The sequence below is a fragment of the Hordeum vulgare genome, chromosome 3H, assembly GCF_904849725.1.
Source record: "Hordeum vulgare subsp. vulgare chromosome 3H, MorexV3_pseudomolecules_assembly, whole genome shotgun sequence".
Taxonomy (NCBI): domain Eukaryota; kingdom Viridiplantae; phylum Streptophyta; class Magnoliopsida; order Poales; family Poaceae; genus Hordeum; species Hordeum vulgare.
In genome coordinates this window covers 66,102,387-66,114,052 of record NC_058520.1, presented here as the reverse complement: position 1 = coordinate 66,114,052, position 11,666 = coordinate 66,102,387, and positions in this window count along the sequence as shown.

Here is an 11,666-nt window from a genome sequence, read left to right as displayed (position 1 = left end):
CTGGCGCACCCCCCTGGAGCGCCTTCTCCACACCCGCGAGCAGAACCAGCGCCGGCTCGCCGCCCTCCCTCCACTCGGCACCTCACCGCACCCTTGCACCCGTCACCGGCGATGCCTCAACTGGGGCCCCGCCGGCCACGGTGTCCCCGCCACCGGGCCACTCCCCGCCGGTCCTCCTTCGGACCGCCACCGGCGCCCGCGCCCCGTGACGCCACGGCCGCTTCACCACCGGCACCCCTACGTCATCGGTCATCACCTCGGCCACTGTTTGTCGGGCCCCTCCGCGCCGGTCCGCGCCTAATCCGCCTCTACACCGACGTTGTCGGCTGTCGCCCCTACCCATGCCCATTGCCTCCTCCCTAAAGGAGCTGTGAGCCCCCTCTCCTCCTTCTCCATTTGGTCCGGCGCCCCCCTGCGAATTGAGTATTGGGGATAACCCCCTATGACTTGTGCGTTTGTGTATGTAAAGAACAAAAACAAAAAAAAGAGTATTTAGGTATATGCAAAATATGTATGTATAAGTAAATTTGGGTGTACGGATGTGTGTGCATGTAGGTGGGTGCTTGTTGTCCCAATGACAGTTGGCCCCACAGATCCCATCAAATAACAGGTGGGGTCCTAGTAAAAACCTACAATTATAGTAATAATATAGTTTTATAAATATTTAATATAAATAAATAAATTAATTGGGTTAATTAATTAGTTAAGCAGTAATTACTATTTTAGAAAATTAGGATATAATAAATAAATAAATAATTAGATATATCATTTAATTAATTAGTTAATTAATTAAATAGATATATAAGTTAATCTGTTAATTAGGATAAATAATTAATCTAATAAAGTATGACACGTGGGTCCCCCACTAAATTAACATGATTTATTAATATTTAAACTTAGTTAATAAATTGTGTCTATGACTCGTGGGACCCACTGGTCACTTGACGAGTCAAATGCTGATGTCACGTTACATCATGCTGATGTCATATTAGCATTTAATCATATTAATTAAATCTGTTTTTAAATTCCTAATTAATGAATAAAACTTTAAGAATTAATATAAAATAATCCGTAAGTGAGATCAAAATACTTTCAACATGAAAGTTGATCAGCACAGCGAGACGAACCCGGATACACGGTCCATTCGTGTGTCACCCGTCCCTAGAATAGTAAACATGTAACATTTCCATCGTTTTCCGTTTGACCGGTAGTAGCGAGAGACCCGGAAAATATCGTCAGATATTCTTCCGACCCGTCTATGACGGATGTTGCTCCGTTAGCTCATGTCTATCCTGCATCTTGCCATGTGATGCATCGTGCCGCATCTATTGGTGTTATTTATTGTTTCTTCCCCCTCTTCATACCGGTAGACTCCGAGACTGATGTTGCTACCGGATATACCTACGACCCTGGCGACCAACCTTTTGCCGTAGAGCAGCAAGGCAAGCAAACCCCCCTTGATCATTCCTATATCGCCTATGTCTTTCTCCCTCATGCATGTATTAGTATTTTTGCTACTGTTGTAGATAGCTCCTTTATCTGATGCATAGCCTATTTTTGATGAACTGCTACTTTGAGTACTGTACCTTCAAACTGCTTAGTATAGGTGGAGCAGTCTTCCCCTCTGACACCGTAGTCTAGTTGTCCCGCTTGTTTTCAAACCTCGATCCCTGATCAACGAGCCAGACCCGACACAACACATACACCCCCCTTAGTTGTACGACGCTATAGAGATACTATCGAGTACCGAGGGTGACACCTCGCTAAGTACTCCTGATGATATATCTGTAGTATAGCTAGTTGGTCGTGGTTATCGAGGGTGATTCCTCTTTCACCATTCCCGACGATGCCTCTGTCGTGCAACCCCTCAAGTGTGGGACCCAACGAGGGTGATTCCTCTAAGCCCACCTTGACGGATACATCGTTCGGAATCCAACGAGGGTGATACCTCGGATTCCCCCCGACGTTACAACCACACAGTTACTCGACCATGTTACTCGGATCATTGGTGATTAGATGTTAGACCGGTGGATTCCCGCGACATTGTGTCGATGGCCTAATTAAAATGATAATGGATTTGGGTATTTGATCTGGGTTGGTTGGAGACCTTTTCGCACTAACCGGCTACGCGGGAAGAATTGTGGGTACTCGGCGTCGCAATATCAGCCGAAACTTTTCAGATGTCAGCAATGTAGCGGCGTGCGCCCGAGTGGTCCCGAGATGCATCACGCTTGTGATTAAGGGATGCTAGGACTGACATCGGCCGCCCACGCATCGTCGAGGAGCGCGAAGGGAACTGGGCCCACGAACCCTTTGTGCTTAGGAGTTAGACCGCCGTGCTGACCTCTCTGTTGAGTCTTAGGTGGGGCTGCAACGTGCCGATATTCCGAGGCCGGGCATGACCCAGAAAATTGTGTCCGGCCAGAGTGTTATTGGGCGTGACGGGAAATGTGGTGCACCCCTACAGGGATGAAAATTAACTATTCGGATAGCCGTGTCCACGGTTACAGGACGACTTGGAGTTGTGCCCTGATCTTATACTACTACAATTGTTACTTAACTGGAATTAGTTACCTCGGGATTGCTTCCTCGCAGGGAGTCGAGGGAGGATCTCTGGACGTGCCCTCACTTTAATATTGCTTCAACAATATGACTATTAATTGTGTTACCTTGCTCCATTCTCGTCTATTGCTGCAAGACCGTGGAGATGCTAGTCTTCGATAGGACTAGGCCTTCTCTCTCTATTCTCGCATTGCTGCAGTCAGTCCACATATAACCACCCGCTTCGTCGATACTGATGCATACTTAGAATAGTTCTGATGTAAGACTTGCGAGTACTTTGGATGAGTATTCACCGTTAATTTGCTCTCTCTTTGTCCCCTTGATCCGTTGTTGTGACCAGATGATGGAGCCCAGGAGATGGAGGTTCCCGCCGACGACGACTGCTACCCCAATGGTGCCTACTTCTACCGGTGGATTCCCGCTGAAGACCAGGAGTAGTTAGGAGGTTCCCAGGCAGGAGGCCTCGCCTCGTTCGATCGTTGTATCTTTTGTGCTAGCCTTCTCTAAGGCACCCCATGTTTTATGTCTGTACTCATATATTGTTGCTTCCGCTGACTCGTGTGTTATCTAGATTCCGTATTCTAGCCCTCGAGGCCCCTGGCTTGTAATATGAAGCTGATATTGTTTTAATTTTGTCTAGTGTTGTGTTGTGATATTTTCCCGTGAGTCCTTGAGTTTTATCATACGCAATTGCGTGTATGATTAGCGTACGATTAAATCGAGGGCGTCACAAGTTGGTATTAGAGCCGACTGTCTGTAGGTAGCCCCCTTTCCAACTCCTTGGCCGAAGTTGAGTCTAGTGTTTGAAAAACTTTACTAACACTCATGTTGTGGCTTACGGGCCCACATCTCAATTGGGTGGTATTAGTATCTTTTACTCCTTTTCTATACTCTGGGCTCTACTCTGTCTTCTCTTTAGGGATAAATATTTTGCTAACTCTAACATTAGGTTCTCGTAAATACTTCCTCCCGGAGAGCCCCATATTACGGACGATGGCTTTATCCGTCAGAAGAATTGCAGTTACTTTTTGATGTTCTCTTGAGAACTTGTGCTCATCGCTTCGGCGATCTCCCTTCCTTCGTCAACCCCTATGGATGTCGACATACAAATGGCATCCATACTTCCTTTCCCAATTGCTCTTGTCTTACGAGAGGTGACGAATTATCCTATCGGGGATTCGTCCGTCCTCAGTTGTCATGGGTTTAAAAAGTTCTTCGAATTACTATTCGATCTTTCGGAATCCCGAGTAACCTATTGCCTTTGACCTTTATCACCTCCTTGTGTTATGGTTAAATCCATATGTCTAGCCGCATTCATTAAATTCCTTTGTGAATTTCCTGTGATCTCATTGATTCTACCTTTGTGTGAATGCACACAATCATCTGTTGATACTGACAAATTAATTTCCGGCTTAGACGTCCTTTCAAACAGAGCTGGTCCTCGACAAATCAACATTGGGTGGTTTTCCATCTAAGTCCATTCAACTTACTGGTTTTTGACCAGAGCATCTGTTTATGATACACCAATCTGGAAATCTTAATTCCTTTGGTAATTATGTATCGATATTTTTCAGATGTTCTATAACCCGATGCATTGCATCCTATCTCCCTCTGATTGAGCACCGATACTCACATCGGATCATTTGTGGACTGCCAGACTCATTCTGAGTTATTATCCGACGTCATCCTTTGCTTTCCAAAATTCTTATGATTGTTCCCCTGATACATAATGCCATTGGTAAATTATGTCTTCTCCCTCTAATAAACTGTATCCTATGCTTTTGTCGGCCATACTCTATTGTCAAGCATGTGTTAATTACTCTTGAAGTTTGCGGTATATGTTCCTAAGATTCCCCGATGGGTTGAACCTAAGTGTTCCTAAATCAATATGACTCGAAAAGTTTCATGAGTCCTGCTCTTCTGGTGTCTTTGCCAGATAATCTTTCCAAGCTGCAACCTGATCAAAGGCGAGGACTAAATAGCACGTGATACATTGATGAAGTGGGAGTCAACCTTGAAATTTGTGTTCATGCCCACGGAAACGACGTTGATCCTATCAAACTTCTCGTAACAATAATCATTCATTCTGTGGTTTAAATTTGGTATCTGTGATCTGGTCCTTTGGAATCGTGGTTCCGACCATGTTGTCCTACCTTGATTTCTTTCTCAGACGAGTTAAAGTACTTGTCTTCTTCAGATCCACACATCGGTCCAAACCTTAATGGTTATCTACCTCCGAGTATTATTCTTCATAGCTCGAGGATATCACAAATCTATATAACTTCTTGTGAGCTCCTCATCAACTATGATATTTTCATTAATTCCAGTTTCCTCGTGTTTGAGTTGTTGGACATGCGAGTACATCGATAACTGAATCGGGTACGCATTGAGATCCAAAAACTTTTCGTAATGTCCTTTGCTTTATGAGTTTGTACTCAATCATGTCATTCCAAGATGTTAAGCTACATCATCATCGTCATGTTGGATCTTGACCATGCTATCTGTGTCCTCCATCTCTGGAGCACATTTCCAATGGTGCATTAAGGTCACATCGAACTTCCCACATCAAATTGGTTGTTTTGAAAAGCACTTATGATTCTGAGCTAGCAGTCTTAACTGTATTTCCGACAATGTTTAGCTTCACCATTCCTTTGCTCGATGTTGTCGCTGAATGATTACATCTTTGTGGAGCTTCTCGACAAATGCGTCGTGATCATCATCAGCATCCCTAGCTCTTATAGGGTATCAATCGAATGCATGGTGAGAAATGCCATCCTTGCCCCTCAATGATTTGTGTTTTCATCAACAACCTTTTTGCCTTCCCTCCAACACAAATTTGATCGTGTTTTGTGTTGTCCCTTAAGTTCCTTGCTATTCAGCTAATGTCACCTTCTACCTTGGAGTATTACTATCTTTTATGTCAAGAATGTCGTGAGAAGTCCACACATCTTAAGAATTCTTGATCTAGTAATACTTCTCGCCATCATCATTCATTTCTTGGTCCCGTGTTGTTTCAAACCGGAATATCAACAAGTGAACTTTGATGTGTGATCCCAATACTTGTGGCAACCCTATCGCCTCGAGGATAACAATTAATTGTTTCAATCTTGGTGTGTTGGTTGTTGACTCATCATTTTTGACATTGGTTGTGCTACTTCGTCCATATTTCCGAGCGCACCATTCAACCAGTGTCTAATTGTTGTTGTTCCCTCGAGCATACGACATTATACCATTTGACTTGACAGATGTTATCTCCTTGATGATATAATTCTGGAAATTCATCCCTGTCAAAATCATGAGGGATTGTTGTTGAGTCCTGATACGTCCATGTTGCATCATGTTTTCATGTGGAGACTTATCGCTTCTCGGGCTGTTATTTCACTTCAAGGTACAATACTTATGACTTTTCTCTCTTATTTTTGCAAGGCTTACATGAAGAGAGAGAATGCCGGCAGCTGGAATTCTGGCATGAAAGTGGAGCAAGTTAGAGATACCTATTCTGCGCAAGTCCAAACGCCGTAAAAATCAACGAGGATTTTTTTCCGGATTTATAAAAAATACTGGTCCGAAGAAGCGCCACAGGGCGCCAGTAGGTGCCCACAAGCTTGCTAAGCGAGGCCACCCCCCTGGCCGCGCCTAGGGGGCTTGTGGGCAGCCTGCTGGCCCACTGGCCCCCTCTTCTGCTATATGAAGGGTTTCGTCCGGAAAAAAAAAATCAATGAAGAGTTTTTTCGTGGATTCGCTGCCGCCACAAGGCGGAACTTGAGCAGAACCAATCTAGAGCTCCGGCAGGACGATCCTGCCGGGGAAACTTCCCTCCCGGAGGGGGACATCATCGCCATCGTCATCACGAACACTCCTCTCATAGGATGGGAATCATCACCATCAACATCTTCCTCAGCACAATCTCATCTCCAAACCCTAGTTCATCACTTGTAACCAATCTGTGTCTCGCGACTCCGATTGCTACTTGTAAGGTTGTTAGTAGTGTTAATTACTCTTTATAGTTGATGCTAGTTGGATTATTTGGTGGAAGATTTTATGTTAAGATCCTTGATGCTACTCATTACCTCTCTGGTCATGAATATGATTATGCTTTGTGAGTAGTTACTTTTGTTCCTGAGGACATGGGATAAGTCATGCTAATAGTAGTCATGTGAATTTGGTATTCGTTCGATATTTTGATGTGTTGTATGTTGTTTTTCCTCTAGTGCTGTTATGTGAACGTCGACTACATAACACTTCACAATTATGTGGGCCTAGAGGAAGGCATTGGGAAGTAGTAAGTAGATGATGGGTTGCTAGAGTGACAGAAGCTTAAACCTTAGTTTATGCATTGCTTCGTAAGGGGCTGATTTGGTTCCACTAGTTTAATGCTATGTTTAAACTTTGTATTAATTCTTCTTTCGTAGTTGTGGATTCTTGCGAGAGGGGTTAATCATAATTGGGATGCTTGTCCAAGTAAGGGAAGTACCCAAGTGCCGGTCCACCCACATATCAAACTATCAAAGTAACGAACGCGAATCATATGAACATGATGAAAACTAGCATGACAAAAATTCCCATGTGTCCTCGGGAGCATTTTTCCTCCTATAAGACTTTGTCGAGGCTTTTACCATGCTACATAAGGGATTGGGCCACTTTGCTGCACCGTTTCTACTTTTTGTTACTTATCGCTTGCTACGAATCATTTCACCACACAATCACTTGTTACCGATAATTTCAGTGCTTGCAGATTTTACCTTGCTGAAAACTACTTGTCAGATCCTTCTCCTCCTCGTTGGGTTCGACACTCTTACTTACCGAAAGGACTATGATTGATCCCCTATACTTGTGGGTCATCAAGCCCATCAGCCACACCCTCAACTACTCCATGTTCCACGATGAAGCTCTTGAAAGCAATATTCTTGTGCCTAGCTCATGAAGAATATGTTGGATAGAAGAAGTGTATTTCCCAAAGTTCACCTGCACTCTTTCCGCCATGAGTACGTGAAAGTTTTGTTTCGCTTCTTCTCGAAAATACCAAATCATTCATGCATGTGCTAAGTGTTATATTTTTTGAAGATTTGCTATCTTCACTCCATATAATTTCTCTTAGCAACCCAAACCACTGATTGATTTGATCAAGGAAAAGAAGTTCCTTTATAAGAGCTAATCTAGATTTACACATGGAACTTCGTTATCCTCGATGATGGTTTCCAAGTAAGAACTCAATTACATTTTGACATAAGAATTCTATGTGGGCCCGAATGTCTTGACATTGTGTTCATATATCTTATAGTTGAACTCTTGATTCAAGAATTGCTTGTGTAGCTCATATCATGAGAAACTTGCATCTTCATTTTTCTTCTCAGGCATCTTCAGTCTGAGGTGTCCCGACACCAATCAGATCTGAGTCTTGGGCAGATATGATGGTTGGAACATTTTCCAATAATTAAAATTTTGGTCTTATGTAATCTGGCCGAAGAACCTATTGTTATAAATTCTTCCATATGAAAGATTCACCATCCTTTCATGCGGAAATTGTATGATTTATTTCATAAGTTGTTTCTCATGTATCCTCTTTGTATATCCATAAGTCCCACCTTTATCTGATGACCATGTCGATGTTATCCCGAAGCACGGATGTGGTACGTCAAATTTCAACCGGAACATTGGAAGCGCAATGCTAAATTGTTCCTGATCAATTATCCCAAACCGTATGGTATGGCTAAACATCGTGATTCTCTTTGCCTTTTAGTCTTAATGGCTATGTACTTGATGACCTATCATGCATACCATACTCTATGTTTTCCTTGGGAATGGTATACTTTAAATTCTTGTGTGCGTGAACACATTCTCTTTCCCATTGGCCTGTTTGACCTTTCTTGTGGTATAACTTATCTAAACAGTGTTAATTCCCTCCTTAGGTAAAATTATCAATATACAACTCTGTTAGTCAGACCCTGTTACTATTGTGGATAACATTCCGGTAGCCGCCGATGGACGTGAGCCTTGCCTATTGGTCCGCCTCGTTGTAACGAGCAGGAATATGGTTCTATTCGTTCTCTGCCCTTCGTACCGACGTTGATGCCAACATAACTGACAGGCTACCTATGACATGTCTTGCTACCAACACCGTATAATATGTCACCACTCTACCTACTCTCGGCCCACATGGTGGACCCATAACCCAAAGTTCCACAGGATTGAAACCTGGCTCTCCTGTACATCTTTGACTCCAAAGTATCCTCTGCAGTTGGCTTCGTATGAAATTCAAGAGCCATCGTTCAATGGACCGATCCCTCTTCGGTGCGGATGTTTCCCAGCCCGTTGAAGATGAAGTCTGCATTATTCATGAGAATCTGAAGTCTACTCAGTCAATTCAGAAAAGTCAGTATGACCGTCATCATCAGGATATGGTCTATCAACCTGGCGAAAAGGCTTATATTCGTGTCACACCAATGAGAGGTGCACATCGTTTGGAATCAAGGGAAAGTTAGCTCCTCGCTATATTGATCCTTTCACTGTTCTCGAAAGGCGTGGAAGAGTGGCTTATCAATTGGAACTGCCGGTGAACCTTTCTCGGGTTCACAATGTCTTCCATTTGTCTCATCTCCGCCGTTGCTTCAAGGATCATATTCGAGCGGTGGATCATGATATGCTTGAGCTGCATCAAGACCTTTCTTACAAAGAACATCCGATCCACATTCTCGACCAGGCTGAACGTCAGACTCGTCGCAAAGTCACCAAGTTCCTTAAAGTGCAGTGGTCAAATCATTCTGAAGATGATGCCACTTGGGAACGCGAGGATCATCTTCGTGATGAATACCTCGAGCTCTTTCCTTCTACCTCTTAATTCTTGGGACGATAATTCTTCTTAGTAGGAGAGAGTTGTGACATCCACGGATTAGGCTACAGTAATCTCGGTACTTGAACTACAGTAAACCTATGCAAAGGATGCCATGTCACTGTGATTCTATTGTTGATCTCGTGATAGTCGAAACCGAGTCGAAGTTCAAAGTTTAAAAATAAATCAAACAGGAAAAGTTTTATAATGATTAAAATAAAAATTGTCAGGGAAGTCATTAAATATTTCCTAATAAGTTATAAAAGTCAATCGGCATTTTAAAGTTATTACAATCCCTATATAATTAAAAGAGGATCTATATGTGTAAAAATACAATAAAATTAAAAGAAAGTAATTTTAGAAAAAGACTAAACCCCCCTAGCCCAACTGGGCCTAGTGGCCCAGCTGGCGAGCACCTGACAACCCACTACAACCGCGTGGGGGTATAAGACCCCCAAGGGCAACCTAGGCGCCGGCCTCCCTCACGTTCCCTCCTGCCGCCGCCACTACCGAACGAGGGGAACCTCCCCTCGTCATCCCCACGCTTGATTTCCCTACGTCCCTCGTCTCCCTCCCCCACAACACACCGCCCCACCAACCGCTCGTTAGTGCCTCCCCTGGCGCTTGTCCACCAACCGCCCCGCCTCTCTCCTCCCGCCTCGATCCCCCTCTCCCATCCCCCCACCAGACCTCTCTCTCCTCCCATCCCCGGCGGCTCCCTCTCCCCTCGTTGCTCCACCTCCCCCCTCTCCCCCACAGCGGCCTCCCACCTCGAGCAGGCGACCCCTCCCCCATCGGCTGGAGCACCCCCCCGGATCTGATGGCCGAGCCCCCCTCACCGCTCATCTCCACCCCCCACCACCAGCGAGCCTCACCACCTCCAGCGCACCCCCCCTGGAGCGCCTTCTCCACCCCCGTGAGCAGAACCAGCGCCGGCTCGCCGGCCTCCCTCCCCTCGGCGCCACACTGCTCCATTGCACCCGTCACCGGCGATGCCTCGGCCGGGGCCCCGTCGGCCACGGCGCCCCCGCCACCGGGCCCCTCCCCACCGGTCCCCATTCGGACTGCCACCGGCGCCCGCGCCCTGTGACGCCACGGCCGCTTCACCACCGGCACCCCTACGTCATCGGTCATCACCTCGACCACTGTTGGTCGGGCCCCTCCGCGTCGTTTCGCGCGTGATCCGCCTCTACACCGACGTCGTCGGCGTCGCCCCTCCCCACGCCCATTGCCTCCTCCCTACAGGAGTTGTGAGCCCCCTCTCCTCCTTCTCCATTTGATCTGGCGCCCCCCTGCGAATTGAGTATTGGGGATAACCCCCACTACTAGGACAAGGGCTATAGATGATATAGATACTAATGGCGCACCACACAAGCAGTGCGCCACTACTATATAGTAATGGCGCACCATGTGACGTGTGCCATTAGTGTGGTGGATACTAATGGCGCACCACACTCTCGGTGCGCCACTACTATATTTTTTTATTTTCATTTTTTTTGCAAAACTACTAATGGCGCACCAGAAGGTGGTGCGCCATTAGTAACCTGCTTACTAATGCCACATCTGTTAGTAGTGCGCCACTTCTACAATTTTTTTTTGTTTTTTTTTTGCAAACTACTAATGGCGCACCACAGCTAGTGCGCCATTAGTAACCAGTGTTACTAATGCCGCATCTGTTGGTGGTGCGCCACTACTATTTTTTTGCACAACTACTAATGGCGCACCAGAGGACGTACGCCATTAGGTGGTGCGCCACTACTATAATTTTTTTTTTGCAAAACTACTATTGGCGCACCACCACCCTCGCCGCCGAGCACCCCCCGCACCCTCCCCCGCTCCACCACCGCCGAGTACCCCCCGCACCCTCCCCCGCTCCACCGCCGCCGCCGACCCCCCGCACCGTCCCCCGCTCCACCGCCGCCGAGCACCCACCGCACCCTCCCCCGCTCCACCGTTGCCGCCCACCCCCCGCACCCTCCCCGGCCCGCTCCACCGCCCCCGACGACCCCCCGCACCCTCCCCCACTCCACCGCCGCCGCCGACCCCCCGCACCCTCCCCCGCTCCACCGCCGCCTACGACCTCCCGCACCCTCCCCTGCTCCACCGCCGCCGACGACCCCCCGCACCCTCCCCCACTCCACCGCCGCCGACGACCCCCCGCACCCTCCCGTGTCTCCTTGCTCGGTTCCCCCGAACAGAATCGGCCGAGCGCACCACCCACCCCCTCCCTCCCCCCCGAGCGCCATTGCTATCCAAAAAAATAATATTACTAATG